General features: G+C 38.2%; 1 long non-coding RNA gene across 2 annotated transcripts; it reads left to right on the top strand.

The window, feature by feature from the left end:
- The first annotated feature begins 810 nt into the window (after positions 1–810).
- Positions 811–18,839, top strand: LOC115494723 (uncharacterized). 2 transcript variants are annotated; one of them, XR_005979762.2, is made up of 6 exons: positions 811–1,193; positions 14,734–14,832; positions 16,263–16,347; positions 17,338–17,437; positions 18,013–18,076; positions 18,637–18,839. It is a non-coding gene; the product is annotated as an uncharacterized lncRNA (long non-coding RNA). The 2 variants fall into 2 exon arrangements; XR_012054835.1 differs by lacking the exon at positions 17,338–17,437 and having other exon boundaries at positions 812–1,193.
- Positions 18,840–19,366: the final 527 nt, after the last annotated feature.

Here is a 19,366-nt window from a genome sequence, read left to right as displayed (position 1 = left end):
CAGCTTTCCCTGAAGAAAACTTCAGACCTTATACACAGGTGACAGCCTGCAAGTGTAACCCATGTATTTGTTACATCCAGATTTCGGGAATATGACAAGGTTGTGATGCCTGGAGTGCACCTGAATGCGCAGCCATTTCCACATGGTGAAAAGAAATGTGTCACACAAAAAGAGACAGCATCCACAGATCAGATTAACTGCAAGCACCTTCAGGGTGGCTGAGGTGTTTGATTTAGATCCATTTCTGTTATTTTCTTATAAAAACTGGGGAAAAGTACTGAAAACCCTCATTTGTTTTTGCCTTTCCTCTTGCCCTCTTCCAAGGCATGATGTTGGGCCTGGCCCATTTGAAGTGAAAACATAGGACAGCTCATTTGCTTTGACCAGCTAAGAGGAGTTGCTCTGGTTTCCTTTGATCCTCAACTTGCCACAAGGCTTGTGAACCAGGGAATCTGCCACCAACTCCTTAAAATTATTCTGTCTCCCATAATTATTATTCATCCTCAAAATGACTTTATTTGACTCTTTCATTCCTTTTTATTATAAAAAATTACTCTAGGTGCTTTCATATCTGTTATGGATTGTTTATCTTGGCTCTCTATTCCATCCCCACACTTTTTATATGGATAAAAGAGCTACCGTGAGACAGATATGTTAAGCAGAGTTTTTTTATTAGAAAAATGCATTTGAGTTCTTGAACTGTGTTGCTTTTGCAGCACTGATAAGGAAAAACACCCGCAGTGTGGGGAAAATGTGACAAAAGCTTCATCATCTGCTATTTCTCATTCCTTTGCTGCATTTAAATTATGTAAGAGTCTGCTTCCACCTCAGTCTACTGCACCCTGCTTAGCAGCCTGCATGACTCTGCAGTTAATTTTTGCAGATACTGTAATTCCCTCTTAAATTTTTTTGGCAGCTCACTCTGCTGAAAAAGGTATATTTGGAAATTGCCTTTCCTGCAGTTTCACAATATCTGTGATTATCCAATTTAAGCCTGAGGATCATACTCAAATTGAATTTCCATACCTGACTACTAGCTCCTGTCTGCACTTCCACGTCTTGTGGGTTCTTCATGAAGCAGCAAATTTTGGATACAAAATTCTGAAAAGACATCACGGAGGAATAGCTAAACTCAAATCAGCACAAGCGCTGAGTGAAAACTGGACACAAACATTCCCACCAAGTCTCCTAAGGTAAACATTTTTCATACAGTTCAGTCTCTTCTTCCAGAAGAAATTTGAATCTTGGAGTCAAATTTTCTAGATAATTTTTCTGCCAAATAATGTCAGGGTAAGTTTATCAAATCAGAGTTTGTGACACATTGTGTGTGCAGAAGCACATGCTTCTTTCCTAATTCAGAAGGCAAAGAAACTGTCCAAAATAACCCCCATGAAATCAAACAGAGTTTGATCCAACTTTCAAAATTAAAAAGGACTGAATTTTAGAATATGTGAGTTGCACATCCTCCTTTTTGGGTGATTGCCTCAAGGTATTAATAAATATTTTGACATTTCTAGTTAGATACTCAACACACTTAATTTTCAGGAAAAAGTTTGAATGTTGAGGATTTTTGCAGTATGGAAAAATAATCTAGCTGCTTTTGTGCTACTCCAAACTGGTTTGTCCTTTCCTAAAAGAGTGCTGGGTTTGCTATTGCAAGTTTTTGACAGCATGTTATAATTACTGTCCTGGTAGTGACACCACTTCACAGCAGCAGATTATTAATTTTTTGTCTTGTTTTTTAATTTACAAAGACTTTCCAGTCCTGCTGAAATGCAGCAAAATACTTTTATTTCTTTAGGATCATAAGGATTAATTATTATTGTCTTCTCTCGAAATACCCAGCCCATGGTTCAAGACTAAAGTTAGTTGTGACAACTTCTCCTTGATTTGGAGTTATGATGAAATATAAGAAAAAGACATCCTAAAAGAATAACCAGCTTCTTTATTTTTTAACCTTTGCCTAAGATTCCATGTTCAAGCAGAAGGAAAGGAACCATTTCTGGCAAATTCTTGCACCATCTGTGAAGAGGAAAGAATTTACAATTAAGAATCATATAGTCTTATCTTGAAGGCTGCTGGGCACATCTTGCAGTGTGCTAAGCACCTTCAGTTCCCATAGAAACTAACTGGGATCAAAGGACACCCAGCACCTCCCTGGCTGGCGCAGGCTGTTGGCTGCCGACCAGGCTGGATGTGAATGTGCAGGTGTGCTACACCACAAACTGCTGCCAGGAGAGCGGTAAGTTTTCCATTACATAGACAAGACTGAGGACTTTTCAAGGACACATGGTTCAAAACTTTTTAATTCTGTAGGGCTGAAATAGACTCAGATGTATGTTCAGCTCATAATAAGCACAATAGCACTGTTAGCGTGGATACCTTTGCTGCACTTATTGAGAGGAGCTCTCTCTTTTTGGAGAGGGTTGGTTTTGTTTTGTTTTGGTGTTCTTTTTTTTTTTTTTTTTTGCAGCAGCAGCAGCAGCAACAGCAGCAGCAGCAGCAGCAGCAGCAGTGTTTTACATACTGGCCACAAAGAACACTGCACCAATCTGCAGAGCTATCAGAACCACAGGGAATATTTTAGCACTATGAAGACTGCAACAACAGTAGTGGGATTTAGACTTCATTCAATCCTCTCTAGCATGATTTCCTAGATCATGCTGTTACAAGATAAAAATACGGAGTTCAAAATCAAACAGAAAAACATCTCCAACCTCTAATCTCCACTTAAGAAGCATATCGCAAATTATTCTAGCAGTTTTGCCATACAAGGTTGAAGTACAGAGGTACCAACAGAGAGTGGCTCACAGAATTCAGCTATCCCTCATGTATTTATGCACACAGATGCACCCATTCTTGCTGTACTGTTTTACTTGTTCTTTATTTGCTGTGGTGTAAGTCATCCCATCCATATTTGTAGTGAGTTTTTTGAATGTGATTTTTGAGGATGTTAAACACCAGTAACTCCCAGCTGTTCCAGTAGAACTGTAGGCACTTTATAGCCCTGTCAGTGACATTTTTCTAGGCAGCTACAGTGTAGAGGATCACAGCTGAATAAGTCACTACCATATAAATGAGGAGAAATAAGCTTCGGAATGGGAAATTCATTCTACTGTGAAACTGATATTAAAATCAGTGAGGAAAATTGTACAATAGAATAAAACCAAACCAACAGCCCCCCCCCAAAAAACAGCAACAACAACAATATCAACAACAAAACTGTCCAAAAGCCAAGAAAAAAAGCCACAAAAGCCCACCAAAACACCTCCTCATCCCCATTTCTTCTCATTGAGCACAAAACGAATCCAAGTGGCCAACGTAGAGCTGTAGGTGAGTATCTACTGGTTTACTGAGATCACAGGAACCCCACTTGACAGATGTCTGAGACAGGGTATCCAAAGCCAGCTGCCGCCCCAGAGCATACACAGCCTTGTCTGTTATTGGTGGGACACATTTTGGTGAGCTATGGGTGTGTTCCAGCAGCAGCTGCTGCCTCCAGAAAAAGCCGCGGCATTCCCTGGGGGAGCAGCTCCTGCCCCCAGCGCAGAACCGCAGCCCCAGCAGATGCTGCTCGCATGCAGGAAGGTGTTTGCTCTTTACAGGCTCTCTGCCCTGCAGCAAAATAAGGCAGCTGCTCTCTCCTAGGGAATATTTGCTCTGTTTCCTCCTGTATGAGGTAACAGGACCCAAACCTTACTCAGTTCTGCAAACAGGAGGGAGATGCTCTTTTCCATGGGGCAGCTTGTCTTTGTGAGGCAGGGGTTTCCAGTGCTCACATACTTTTTACTTGTTTTCCCCTGCCTTGAGTGCTGTTTGACTGCCTTGACAAACCTTACACAGCTAGCAGGAGCACTCTGATTTTACGTATAATACAGACATGAAATAGTTTAGGTTGAAAAGAACCCTCAGGTGTTACCTGTTCCAACCCACTGCTTGAAGCAGAGCTAACTGGATCTGTTTTCTCAGGCCTGTATTTCACTAGGTGTTGAACATTTCCCAGGCTGGTTCTTTCCACATGCTCTCCTGGGGTCCACAATTTGACCCCTTTCACAGTAAAAGTATTTTTCATTTTGTCTAACCAGAAAATAATGTGTCTTTGTGTTCTCCCAGCACGTAGTTGCAGGGAGCAGAAAGGTCTCTCCGAGCCTTCTCTTCTCCAGGGAGAACTGACCCAGCTCTTCAGCCTCTCCCTGTACACTGTGTGCTCTGTCCCTCTCCCTGGTCAGTATGGTGGCCCCCATGTCTTGCTGCAGCATGCCAATATCTGTACTGGAGAGCCTAAATCTAAATTCAGTATTCCAAATAGAGAGGGGAAAGCTGACCTTCCTGGACCTGATAGCTATGTGATTTTTTTTATTTTGGTGTGTAATTGAAAGCCAAGTCACACTTTTCTTTACCAAAGTAGTGTCATTTATAGCTTCAAGACAATGATACGGCAGAGATAGTTTTCACTTCTAGTGCTCACATTGTTTTCAGCTTCAGTACCAGGGATTTCACACCTTGCTGGTAATCACAAAATCACTGAATGTGCTGAGTTGGAAAAAACCCACAAGGATCATTGAATCCAACTCCTGGCCCTACACAAAATAATCCCCAAGAGTCACACCCTGTGCTTGACAGATTTTTCTAATTCTTTCCTCTGCCTATGCTGTCGCACATCCAACTCTCACAGAGCCGAGATATCTTCCCTTCATTCTTTTTGTCTTATCCCCTTCCTTCTTGAGTATCCATAAATTTTTATTCCTTGAATCATGCAGCACCTCACCCTCAAAAAAAAAAAAAAAAAAACCAAACCAAACCAAAACAAAACAAAACAAAAAAAAAAAAAACCCACCAAAATAAACCCAGGGAATAGCTCTATTGCAAATCAAGGTTTTATAAGATTTTCTCATTTTCTCATGTTGGGTTTCATGTCTAAAATTAGCTTTTAAAAATGTTTCTGTATTTTCCTTTGTTCTAAACTTGAGGACAGATTTCAACTTCTTACTGAAATAACTTTAAGCAAACTGCCTTTGTAATCATTGAAGCCCTAACCTTGACAGCCTTTCATTAAATATCATTTCCATTCTTGTCTGTTACCTTAGCCATCAAGTAAGGACACACTTTATAAGTATGTATTTCATTTTTAAAAAGCCTTGAAACCTATGGGATTTTAGCAACATAGACATGATGACATTTGTGATTTGGTCACAGGGACAAAGAATTGTCTCCTGTGTCACCTAATGAAGGAGGACAGAAGCAGCAGTGAGTTCCCAAAGAGAAGGAAGTGCATTATAGTCCAAGTGGCAACAAGAATAACTTTTCTAGGACTTTTCCCTGCCTCAAAATAGCCAACCAAACAATCACACAGAGAACAAATTAGTTTTACATAAACTGTGAAGCTGTGATGAAATGGTTTTATTTATAGGGCAGCTTACTCTGAATGTGTTTCCACTAATTCTACAATCAGCCTTTGTATTTTTCCTCAGCTCCCTAGTAAGAAAAATCCCCCAAATCTGCTGTTTCACCTGCTGGTGCTGTTTGTCTTTTCCCTTAAATGAGTAAGTTTCCAGGACTGTTTTGAGAGCTCTCTTCCCCTTTCTTTTCCATTTCAGATTATTTCAATGATGAGTCAAAGGGTAATTTCTGAGTTCATTATTCCCAACTGAGAATAGAATTTGCCTGACAGAACTTGTGATTTTAGAGTAATTATTATAATTTTTGGGTCACATTTCATGATCATCTATTTAAATGATCTTCAGTTTCATTACCACCTTTGAATTTTTACTTATTTTCATAGAATCATAGAAGAGTTTGGGTTGAAAGGGATGGTTAAAGGTCACCAAGTCACTCTGCAATAAGCAGGAGCATCTCCAACTAGATCAGATTACTCAGAGCTCAACAGGCCCAGAATGTTCTCAGAAATGGAGAACCTACCACCTCTCTGGGCTACCTGTTTCAGTCTTTCACCACCCTCACCGCACAAAATTTCCTCCTTCTATCTCACCTGAATCTAACCTCTCTTAGTTTAAAAACATTACCACTTGTCCTATGGTCAAAAATTGGATTTATGTACATTGATTCATAATTCAAAGAGAAATTTATGAAAAAGTAGCTGGTAGGAGCCAAAGCAAAAAGCTTCTTCAGCAGCAATTCTTATCTAGTAACAGGGTCTGTTTGGTCTGTTTTGATGATCACCACATATATGAAATACATAAAAAATTTACATGAGATTCATTTCCTTACAGAAAAAAAAAAAAGAAAAAAGAAAAAAAAAAAAGAGGGGAGTGGAATGTAATTCCTAGTGCTAACAACAGAGTACAACTGTAAAATTCAGCTGTAGATCATTCACACAGGAACTGATAGACCAGTTCAATACCCAAGCAAAATTCAGCACAAGAAAGAGGTGAAAGAAAGGTCACAGTGAGCACTTGCAGAATAACCTGTCCAAAGGCAAGTTTCCTTTTATTCAGTACCATTAATTAAATCTGCAAAGCACAAATGTTTTTACTCCTTTGTAAGATGCGTTTTTCTATTTTAATCGTGCATGGGGTCATTGCCAGTCTAAATGTAATAGCCATTCTGTTAGGCTGTTACCACTGTAGTATTCAGCAGAAACATATTATTACTTCTATGGTATCTTCTCCTTTTTTTTCATTTGTTTGTTTGTTTGGGTTTTGGAAATTTTTTTTGAGAAAGGACAAAAAAAGATACACTGAGTAAATTTTGTTTATTGTATGCTTTTTTAGTGCAGAATTATCATGTCTGCTCTCACTAATTTTAAAGGGAGGATTAAAAATAATTGATGACCATCTCTGAAATTTTCCTTTTTATTTTTATCTGGAAATGAATTCTTATCTGGATGTGAACACTTTCACTATTTTCTTGAGAAGCAGCTTTATTTACTTTCAGCTCTTTCTGTCCTGTGAAGTAATTCACAGCTACTGGAGAGAGTCATGGAATATCAATTTTCAAGTGTGAGTACTTAAAAGGCAAAATTTGACAGTTTCATAGGTACCAATCTGACCTCTACAGCTGCTTCACAGAGAAGATGACCTGCATGTGAAGCCAGATTTAAAAACAAAATCTTCAAGTGAGATTGAAAGCTAAGAATTTAACCTCTGGAATGGGCAGCTGCCAAGTTTAACTCTTTACTGCAGCTGCTGTTAGAGCTAGAACAGGAAGAGAAAAGGGCACTAAAACACAGCCTGCAAAACTAATGAGATATGGCAATAGCACAAATGGAGAAAAATATATCTGAGCTCTGGGCTAAACCCAAGAATTGCCAGTGTTTTACCCTACAGAGCAGACTGCACAAATGGAAAAAGTGCAAATGTTAATGGAAAATGTGATGAACCATTTAATGAAGATGTCAATCCTTTTTAAAAATGAAATCTCTACCCCTTGCTTATTTACACATCCTTCTTTATTTATTTTTTTAAATTTGCATTTCTTTTCATAGTGTCAGTATTGTTTTATCTCTCCAAAACATACAGAACAGTTAAAATAAGACAGATAGATGCAAACATAAATAACAATACAAAAAACATTACGAAACCATTTTTTTGTACTGTAGCTTCTTTTGTATTTTCCATTTAGTTTATACACAATGGAACATTTTTAATGCTTTAAAGATTTTATTGTTTACATAAAATATCAAGTGAAATACTCCTCATGAGAGGAATGAAAATTCTCAGTTGAGGATTCTCATTTCATTGGAAGCATCCACTCAACATCTGCATCCATCACATGTTGTTCTTAGGGTCTTCTGAACCAAAGTAAGCTAATGGGAACATCTAGATTAGGGGCAGCCTGGGCTGCAGGGATCATGTATTCGTGGAGTTTGCAGTCCTGAGGGATATGACTCAGATAAGGGGTAAAGTCAGGCCCCTGGACATTAGGAAAGCAATTTTCCACCTCTTCAAATGTCCCCTTGGAAACTGTTTTTGGGAACAAGAGAGTGGAACTGAGCTGGCGACCTTTAAGGAAGTCTTCTGCAAAGCAAAGCTAACATCTCCCAGGAGAAAGAATCTGGGCAAAGAACACAGGAGACCATCATGGCTGAGTAGGAGACTGCTGGTCAAATGAAAAGGACAGAAACAAATGCATAGGCAGTGGAAACAAGGACAGGTGACCTGGGAAGAGTACAGAGACTATATTCTGTTTTATAGGAATTGGGTGAGGAAGGTCAAGGCAAAACTGGAACTGATCCTGCCAATGGACACAAAGAATAACAAAAAGGGATCCTCCAGGCATGTTAACTAAAAAATGAAGGTCAAAGAATGTGCACTCCTCCTTCCCAAAAAATAATGATGGAAAACTGACAATGATAGCTGGGGAGAAAGATGAGGCACCCTTCTGGTTTGCCTCCCTTTCTCCCCACAGCTCTTGAGTGGATGGACAGAAGGATGGGGACTGGGGGAGCAAAGTCCCCCCCACTGTAAATAAAGATCAGGTTCATGATCACCTGAGGAACCTGAATGTGCAAATGAGATTCATCCCAAAATCCTGAAGGAATTGGCTGACAGCTAGTTGCCAAGACACTCTTCATGATATTTGAAAAGTCATGGCAGTCAGGCAAAGTGAGATAATGGGAAAATGGGAATCAATGTATCCATCTTTAAAAAAGGTAGAAAGAAGACCCTAGGACATTCCAACCTGTCATCCTGACCTCTGTGCATGGGAAGATCATGGGACAGTCCCTCTGAGAAGCTCTGCTAAGGCACATGGAGGACAAGAATTTGATTCAAGACAGCCAGCATAGCTTCAGCAAGGTCAAGTCCATCCCGACCAACATAGTAGGCTTCTATGATGGAGTAAGTACATGAAAGGACAAGGGAATGGCTACAGGGGTCAATTATCTGTCTCAGTCCTGATGGACAACAGTGCCAAGCAGTGTCCCCCAGGGGTCTGTACTGGGACTGTAGTGTTGCAGTGACTGAAGGACATGGACCATGCTATGCAAGCCAAGCCAGTTTATTGCACTAATCACCAGTATTTATTATCTCTAACGTCCGTACAAAATGTTCCACTCGGACCCCTTTGCCTCTGTTCCCTCAGCAACACAATCTTTTCAGTTATCAGGTCCTTGTTGCATTCTTTTGTGCCAGCAGTGTCCTCATTACATCTTCTCTCTCCAGGGTGGTCAGAGTGACCAGACATGATGTCTTCACTCTTGTTCTCGCCTTGAGTCTATCTCTCCCATGGCTTCCACTGTACCAAGGGCTGTGCACTACCCAGCCCAGCTTCTGTCTGCTCACACAGTGCTACTAGTATCTTCCTTAATGACAGACAAAGGCATCTAGTGCATGCTCAGCAATTTTGCACATGACACCAAGCTGAGTGCTGGGGTGCCAGGATGCCATCCACAGGGACATTACAAGCTTGAGAATTGGTCCCATGAGAATCTCATAAAATTTAGCAACATCAAATGCCAAGTGCTGTACTGGGGTTAGGGTAAATCCTGCTATCACTCCAGACTGGGGATGAACAGATCAGAGCAGCCTGGCCGAGAAGGACTTGGGGGTGCTGTGGGTGAGAGGCTGGACATGACCCAGCCATGTGCCCTTCCGGCCCAGAATGACAAATGTGTCCTGGGCTGCATCCAAAGCAGCGTGGGCAGCAGGGGAGGGAGGGGATTCTGCCCCTCTGCTCTGCTCCAGTGAGAGCCCACCTGCAGTGCTGCACCCAGCCCTGGGTCCCCATCATGGGAAGGACATGGACCTGTTGGAGTGAGTCCAGAGGAGGCCACACATGTGATTAGAAGAATGAAGAACCTTTACTATGAGGAAAGGCTGAGAAAATTGGGATTCTCAGCCTGAAGAAGAGAGGGCTCCAGGGTGACCTTAATACAGCCATCCAAGGAGCCCACAAGAAAGATGGCAAAAGACTCTTAAAAAGGCCTTGTAGTGACAAGACAAGGAGAGATGTTTTGAGGTGGAAGAGAGTAGGTTTAGATTAGATAATATAAAGAAATATGAGAGTGATCAGACATTGGAAGAGGCTGTCCAGAGAAATTGTGACTGCTCCATCCCTGGGCAGATTCAAGACCAGGTTAGATGGAGCTTTAAGCAACGTGTTCTAGTGAAAGGTGTTCCTGTCCATGGCAGAGGAATTGTAACTGGATGATTTTTATGGTCCCATCCAACTCAAGGCATTTTATGATTCTATGTCCTGTGAAGAAAACTGTCTGTCTCCACAGGCTATGCAATCAACCCAGACAAATAACTTACTCTTTGCCTTTAAGTTGCTGAAGTTAAGTGAGATTGATTTACCTTTTAAATTCTGTTTCAAAGGACTTAAGCTTATTCTCAGTTCAAATCATTTTCAAAGCTCTTTTTACTTGGAATCTGACCAACCCCTCTGAATATTAGATATTTTAAACATAATTGTCTGTCATCTTTTTATTTGTAACTGCCATCTTATGAATTTTAAAAAACACACATTCTTCCTAGACTAATTAGTTTGAATAGCCTACTTAATTTCACTAAAGCATCATGTTCCCTAGCAACACATTCTAAGCCTGCCAGGCATGCTGCCTTACCAAAGAGCATGTGGAGGAAATTAAGTCAGCATCAGCACTGCTGCTTCAAGTTTTATCTCAAGCAATGTTCTGTCTTTCAAATGAATCTGCAAAATGGTCTCACAGTTCCTTAACTGTCTACATCAAAAGGTGTATTGCCACACAGTATGCAATTAGATAGCATGCAGTTGGGTAGGAATCACCCATGGCTGAGCAATAGAAAGTGATAGAAATTGGTCTAGAAAGACCAATTCCAGAGGGTCTAATCATAATCAATGTATTCTTGCATGCCTTTTGGAGAAATTTAAATATTTTGGTGGCAAGCTCAATTGGTCTAACATCATGAAAAAGCATTTCATCATAATTTAGGATGGCATTTTTTCAGGAAACCTTGGGTGTGCCCCTGGGTGTGTTTGTCTGGTGCCCTGAAGGTAGAGCTGAGGTGTGACTTCTGCCTGGTGATAATCTTGTGGCGGGGCTTTTCTCTCTTGGTGAAACCACAGATGGACTCACGCAGAGAAGTACCATCAAGGGCTTCCCATTTTCATTGACACTGCAACCCCTTTAAAAAAGTTCCCTTTCTCTGAGAAGTGGAAAGAATTCCAGTACTGGCAAAGACACATCCACAATGCAGATATGAAAGTGTATCGCAACAAACTGAAGCCCTCTCCTCACATCCCTGTGCCCCACCCTGTGCTTACTACAGGCACACATGCTGTGTTTGGGGTTCAAGTGAAATGGAGGAGATCACCTATACCCAAATCAAAAACTGGAAACTATACTTTCCCCAATGCTTACTCAAAAGTTTTGGAAGCTTTTATAAATGTTGTCCTCTCTGATTTTCCTTGAAAAAAAAAAAAAAAAAAAAAAGAAAAATATCCATAATTAAAATGAGAAATGAATGTTAAGAGCAGCTTCAACTCAACTGACATTTCACTTTAACATTTACTGGAGGCATTCTACTTTTGTTCAGAAAACATTAAGAAAAAAAAAATTGCATTAAATATTTATTTAGGAATACCCTTCTACAATGGATATTTTCTGTGTGAAAGATGATTTCTCATGTCATAAAAGCTGTTATTCTGCCCTTGCTTTCCTTTGCCTGGCATTAACAGGGAATAAAAGCACACCTTGTTTCTAGACTGACTCACTGTGACAGGGGGAGCCTTGAGGATCGAGGATCCATCACCAGACAGGCAGCACAGGCTGTACCCACACCTACTCCAGAGGCTGCCCTTTGGGGACTGCAGGCAGTGGGAAATGCACTGCTGAGCCACGGTTTGCAGTTGATCCCAGTGCTGTACAAAGTCCTGATGGAAACCCTTATGTGCCAGGCAAACACATTTGTTAGTTTGAGGAAAGGCTACAGTGTTCTAATTATATTCATGTTTTAATTTCTTTCCAAACCATAAATTTATCAACAAATTTTCATCGTTCCCTAGTTCTTTCCATCATTCCCCCAACAATCTCAATTCCCTTATTTTGTTCTCTCTGATAACAAGATAAAACCCGGGACATATTTATCATGTGAAACACTTGATTTTTCTCTGCCTGACTATTTAATAATAACTGAAACAACTGTACTAACAGCTTCTTCTGAAATCTGAAAAATCAGAGCTGTTTTATTCTTTCAGAACCACATTAAAAAAAAAAAAAAAAAAACAAAAAACCAACAACCCAAAAACTAAAAAAAAACAACCAAACCAAAAAACCCTGTTGCCTTGAAATATTTATCTCATTCCTTCTAATGCACTTCCCAGTCTTTATCCTGTATCAGATTGTACCAATTAATTTTTTGGGGTACATCTAACCCTACAGTATGGAAAAGTATTAGATTCAAGCATGCCAGTTTAAAGTCAAACTGTTAAACTATGGCAAGTAAAAGGTAGCTTAATCTTCAGCAAAAAAACATTAAAAACCACTTCCATTTGCTATTGAGGACAGCAAAGTAATGCAGTAGAAATAACATCCCATGAATCCAAACCCTATCTTGCCTTAATTAAACCAAATAGTTGAGCCATAGCCTGACCCTATTTCAGGACTTCAATGAACCTCTCCACTTTTGAACTGTGTCAGTTTATTTTCTCAACAGTCATAACTTGGATGGACAAGAACTGCTGGCCAAAAGTCAACAAAGCACATAACAAAGATTAATCCTACAAGGACTGAATTGTAGGACCCTCCAGTGCAGTGGGTCTAAAAGCTTTCCTTATTTTATATGTCTATTCAGGATTCTAGATCTAAACCTAAATCCAAATCTAAATTTATTTATGTTGCCATAGGCACCTCTGGGAATAAAACAATTGCCTTGCATTTTGCATTTGCTATTCCAGTGCTATTCCAAAAGCTATTCCAGAGCCAATAGCAAACTCCAAGCATCTGTGATTTCCAGTCACTAAGGTGACTGTAAATTAAATAATTAATTTTGTGATGTGATTGTTATCTCAGGCATCATCAATGACCCTTCTAGTAACTTGATTTAGTTTGTAGGATAGTCTTTGAGTATAAATCAAACAAAAACATTTCTGTCATGAGACTAATAGTGCAAAGATGAGCTGGCTTTAGGATTTAACAGATTATTTTCAATTGTATATTGATTATTTTTCACTCTATTGTCATTCCCCTAGCAAATTAAAGGTAGGGGAAGCAGAGCTAAACTGGAGGAGTTGCATTTAAATTTTTCTTCCATTATTGCAAAGTGTAATTAGCACTCAGAGTTTTAAATCAGACTTCTCCATCAGTTCTAGGAGGGTCTGATGGATGATAAGCTTTTACAAATGTGGTTATTTTTATCAAATAATATTTTAAAAATAAATTTAAGTAAAACATTAAAAACATTACGCTTCATAATGACATTTTTTTGTTTCTTAAAAAAATGAAACTGCAACAAATAAATGAAGATGGCACAAATTTCAATTTCATGTTAAACATATTTATGTTCAACCAACTATAAACAATCTCAAGCTCTGAAAATCTGTTTTAACTGAAAATTAGTTTTCTGTGTAAGAAGTAATATTTAGTTAGCTTTTGCTAACCTGCCATGCAATAACAATGGCTTTCCTGCCATCCTTCTCTTGCCAGTGTGACACAACTTTTGGCCTTTTTGTGGCTGACCCAGATTTGGGCTTAGCCTGATGGACCAAACCTTGAAAAAGTTTACATAGACATTGCTCTATGTCTTACAGTCTCAGTATACCAAAGTAATTATTTTTCTGATGATTAATAATCTTTCTAAATTTTCCTATATAGGAGGGATGTGTGCAAAAAAGTAAGCCAAAACTGTACAGCAGGGGGAGTTTCTGAATGGGATCTAGACCTGAAATCTCATTAGCTGTCAGACATCTGCAATAGCAGCCAAACATTCTGCACTGCCTAATGGAATCACTCTGGAACTGGGATTTCAAAGGATCATACCATTTTTCAGATACCTAATAGACTCCAATGCTAATTTGGGAAATAAAAGATTTCTGTAAATGTTAAGGGATCTAAATTTCATCAGAATTTGAAGTGATCTAAAAATAAACATATTTATCTAAAAATTTCAACTTAATTATAAGTTTACATATTTTAAAGATTGTCTTATTTCTTTGTTCACATAATAAAAGGATGTCAGGTTTTTATATGTTTTTAATGCTTCAATATTGAAACAAATCTTACTGCAGAAGCCTTTTCCTCTGAGACTTGAAGGCAGCACTAGGTTATGTGGCCTCTTGCCCAAGTGCACATTCTAATGGATGGGAGGACACTTGGCCTTATATTATCTCTTGGGTCATTACCCTCAGATTTTACCTCCAGTGGTGTTTATATGAGAATTTCCTTCCTAAATTACATCAGCACATCAACTTCTTGATAGGCTGCTCTCTGGTTTTCCAGTGAGAAATCACCTCATACCCCAGGAGTCTAAATCCTTTCAGAGAACTGCTGCAAATTTGGCACATGTACCTTCTTTCTGACAGGATAAATAATTCAACACAATATTCTCTGCATTATGCATTCAAGGGAGTTCAAGTCATATCTATTATTCATTGGGTGCTATTTAACCAGCTCTATCATTGACTAACTTACATTCTGTCACTTACCTTAACATTCATTTCAGCACTTAATTTATTCCTTAATGGTTATCTCATAATTACATTAACTAAAACTGTTATATAAAGCAATGATTGCAATGTTTTGTATTTTTGTTTTTTCCCTTCACCATCAAAAAATTTTAAAATGTTCTTCTACAGTTTTCTAGTCTGTGCAGGGATCCTTAAAGGTCCAAAAATGACAGGAGGGTCATCAACATTCCCAACAGAGAGAAAATGCCTGGAAAATTATAATTTCAAGTAAGTAGAGTTTATTTACAAAATTAGATATAAAAATTACACAAAATTGATATTAAAAAAGTCAGTATCTAAATTTCATTATTTGATTTATTCTTCCACATTTTGAGACATAATTTTTCATGTTATAATAACCTAGGCAGAAAGAGAGAAAAATAATTAAACTGTGTTAAATACCTTGAAAATAAAACAACAGATGGAGTTTAATGGGGGTTATTTTATGAAACTTCACCAAGATAAGACAATATTTTCCAGAAGTAACTGTTTACCAGATCATTAACAAAAATTTTTCAAAGGAAGGAATCCAGAATATTAAAACCTAATAACATTTCATAAACTGTTTCATGGGATAGTGGAAAACAGTCATCTGCAAAGGTCAAATTTAAGTTACATTCTTCCCCTGATATTTTCAACAACACAAATACCTGTGGGATGATAGAATTTTTTTTACAGCAAATACTGCATTAGTCTTAATCAGAAGTCAGACAAGAGTCTCCGGATCTCACCCAAGAACCACTGAATTTTTGCTACCTTGCCTTAGACCACGGTCCTGTCTTATTGGCAGCAGAATACTCCAGTGACATTCAGCAATATTCAGTATGGAAAAGTGTCCTCCCCCTAATCACCAGACTCAGGGCTTTGGCAATTAACTGTTCTGACTGAGTTACTCACTGAAGATTCTCTCTTTTCCACAAACTACAGAGAAAACTTATGTTCACAGCTTAAGAGACACCATATTTTAGTTACCCATTCTTGCAGAGGACTGCATAGCACAAATTCAGCTCTTCTGTGTTTCTGCCCCAGTGACATCATGGCTTCAGGAAATTTCTCATCTTAGCTAGGATGCAAAGATTTCCTTTCAAAAATTCTTATTTTAGTGATATTCAACATAATTGCTTAAATCATACATAGTCTATTCAACCTCGGTGGGAAATATTAATGGCTACTAAATTTCAGCTTATAAACCTTTTAACATCAATCAGTTTATACAAGCACTTCACCTTTGGTCACACCAAAAGATCCCTGAGATGGTCTGGTAACTCAGTTTTCAATGCCAATTTGGAAGTTTTCAGTGTCTTATTAGGCCATCAGTGCTAGTCGCTGTTTGTGAATTCTACCTTGCAGTTACCTGGATCGTTCACATACATCTAAAGGGATAAAATAACTGCAAAATTGAAAGCTTCAAACATGTTAAAACAGCTCCTTAGCTGTTCAACTCAATTATAGTTTTTGTATATCCCCTATTATATTATGCATGCATTTTTCCCCTATTGGTTTATAATTTATTAAAAAAATATGTTCAACATTTTTTTATTATAAGTAACTTTATACAGCAGCTAAGCAGAAAAATCACACCTGCAGCTCAACTGACAAATAATTTCCCATTCTTATCATATTACACTGGAAGAACATTCATTTATATTTACTTGCAGTGAATTTTGCCATTTTTTCTGAAGACAAAGTTGTCCTGCAACAGGAATTCTCTGCCACTTGGCTGAGCAAGGAGTTCAGAAAGAGGTAAGTAGTGAAGTTCAAAGTGACATTATTTAGAAAGTTAAAAATATGAGGGAACCTGTGGCATTAGAATTAGACTTTCCTTGCCATCAATATTACAGCTATAGTGTGTACTATAATAGTCATTTTTATAGTAAAAGAAGTGAGGCTTACACAAAAAAATAGTTATTTGGAGAATTTAGGAGACAAGAATGTTGCCTGTTATTACATCTGATGGTTCTGTGGAATGTAGCAGGTGAGTAACACTTGTGAAATGGCTTCTGTTCTTTAAAGTGTGCAGAGATTGATTTTGATGTTTTATTATCATCAAGAAGAAATGTTGAAATTGTATGGTCCCTTGTTTGGAGACTGGGGGTGTGGAAGGTGGTGTGCAGAGGTGTAGAAATAGGACACCGTTCAGTTGCTTAGATATTGGTATCTAATATCTCTTGTGGGACCATGACTGGACTGACCCAGGGAAAGGTTTCCAGATACTCTGGTCACATGTGGGTGCCTTGCAAATCCTGGGATATCTCAACTTCCACACATGGACAATTAAACCTCTACAAGTAACTTCTTCCACCTATTTTAACACCCACTTTCAAACTGGTCCCACCTCTTGCTGTGGTCTTTAAAGGGATTCTCATCAGTCAGTTGGAGATAAATGGCTCAAGTTAGGTGAGAAAAGCCTAAAGTGATCTAGAACAAGAGGATATTTCAGTGTAATCTTGAGGTTTATATCATCATTAAAAACAGGAGCCATTATAGGGGTAGAATATCTTCATTTTTTAAATGAATTAAAACTATTATACTTATGCACGTGGAAAAATATGTATTTTAAGAATTTATGTATCACAGCTTAAATCTTAGTCTACAAGGACAGAATTTCAAGACTAGCCTGGGTACAACATTGAGTCTTGGATTAAAATAATAAATCACCAAAAGGCAAACATTACACTTATGAACATGACCAGGAATTTCCAATTTCAAGTCAAAATCTATCTTTATGCACAGAATAATATAGTCCCAGTGGATTTTGGAAAGTGAAGATCCCCTGAGTCTGAGATCTAAAAGAAGTAAAGTGGACACACAATCCATCCTCTTGAACTTTGAGGTAGGTCTGAAAAGCAGACCTCTGGTGATGCTTATCTGTTCATCAGCTACCCAGCATATCAGGCAAGCAAAAGGAAGCTAAGCATTACATCCTAGATCTCCATTTGGGATTCAAGACTGTACAAGATTTTCCAATTTCAGATTTGGAGGATAATACTCAGAGGATGAAGTTGTTTCTCTCCATGAAAAATATCATGTTCTGTTAAAAAAAGAAGAAGGAAAGGGAGAGAAAAGAGAGATAGAGAAGGAAAATAAAGTGATTAGCAAAACACCAACAAGGGCCTTAGACACACAAATCCATCATCAAAGCTCTAGACATGTTTGATGCCAGTGGCTTATCTTCCACACTAATTTATTAATTTTGAATGCTGTGCATGTTATACAATGATTTGTTCTGTGGGGAAGCTATCAAAGCTTAGACACAAAGATCAAAGTAAGTCTTTAATGTAAAGGAGCATGAGCAATGTGCTGTTTCTCTGAACATTTGTGTCTGACTCTCCAGTTTACAACAACATTAATGTAAAGTACTCTTTAGGGTACAAAGATGTATTCTCTTTATGTCACCTCCTATGTCAGGGTCTTGTGGGGACATTATGAAGAGCTCATCTTCAAAGGAAAAGCAAAGAGGTCATTTTTACAGGTAACTGACATAATGCTTCTTTAAAGCTTTGATATCTCCAAAACATCATCATTTCCTTCAGTATTGCATCTCTCAAGCCACTTAGCTTTTGGACAAAAGTTTTAGGCAGAAACATTATTGCCATGACTTAGTAGGTCTATTCCTGCAGGGTTGTTTTTTTTGTTTTTTTTTTTTTTTTTTTTTTTTTTACAGGAACTATTTTCTGACCTTAATAGGAAAGAAATGGAAATTACTGAAAATCAGGGAATTTTTTTCTGAACTGAATCACTTTACCACCATGGAAAGTTTACAGCAATTTATAAATTGTTGCAAAATGTTCTAGATTCAAAATTTTCCATTTCCTGGACACATGTACTCATCTCCTTGGAGAAAATAAAAAAAGACATTCAAATTTATTTTTAAACTACATCATTTAAAATAAGCAACATGATGATTAATAGACATTGTTTGATGCTGCAAGATAAATGTACATCAAGTCTTACAGAGATTTTAGTTATGGTTACTGAGGACTGCAAAGGATCTAACTGAGTCTAACATGCTATTTTCTGGCTCTTTTCTAGACTTCTGGATATGCAGGAAGGAAAACAACCATTACTTTCAGTACAAAAGGTGTCTTGTAAATCCACACTGGGGCTTTCTTCTCCCTCTTGGAGCTTTCTGCTGGCTCTAATGGTACAATTAAGTACCTAAGTTAAGCAGCTAAAAGTTCTCTTCTGAAATAGATCATGAAAAATAAATAAAAGTATTGTGTTTTCCCTCTGAATATTTTGGAACTTCTGCCTCATTTTAATCTCAGCCTGATTTAGTTTCCTGATGTGTGTAATGGCATGCAGCCATGCAGCACTGCTGAGAGCTCTCTCCAGACCTGCACTGCAGCACTGCTCGTGGTACATGAGAGTTGAGAGCTCTGCTGAGTATAGCTCTGCTGAGCTCTCCCACTATAGCTTCATGATAAAATAATTCATCACTTCTTTTGGGCTTCTCCTTTTTGTTTTGATGAGGGTGAATAAACTGGTGTCTGTCAATAAGGAATCCAAAATCCCTGCCATAGCTCACTGTTTTTTTTCCTGTTCATGTCTGAATCTTCTTCCTGCCTGCCAGGTTTAATGTAAAGTTTATTTTATTCAGGCAAATACAATCCAGTATTACAGAATTTTAGACTAAAAGTACCCGCTTTAAAATATTGATGAATAATCTTCACTGTAATTTTATAAGCTATTTTTTTTTTTTTTTGGCTATGTATAAACATATGTTCAGTGAAGATAAAGCCAAGGAAGTGAGGACATTTGT

This window comes from Taeniopygia guttata, chromosome 3 (genome assembly GCF_048771995.1).
Source record: "Taeniopygia guttata chromosome 3, bTaeGut7.mat, whole genome shotgun sequence".
Lineage (NCBI taxonomy): Eukaryota > Metazoa > Chordata > Aves > Passeriformes > Estrildidae > Taeniopygia > Taeniopygia guttata.
This window is presented reverse-complemented; position numbering and strand designations above follow the sequence as displayed.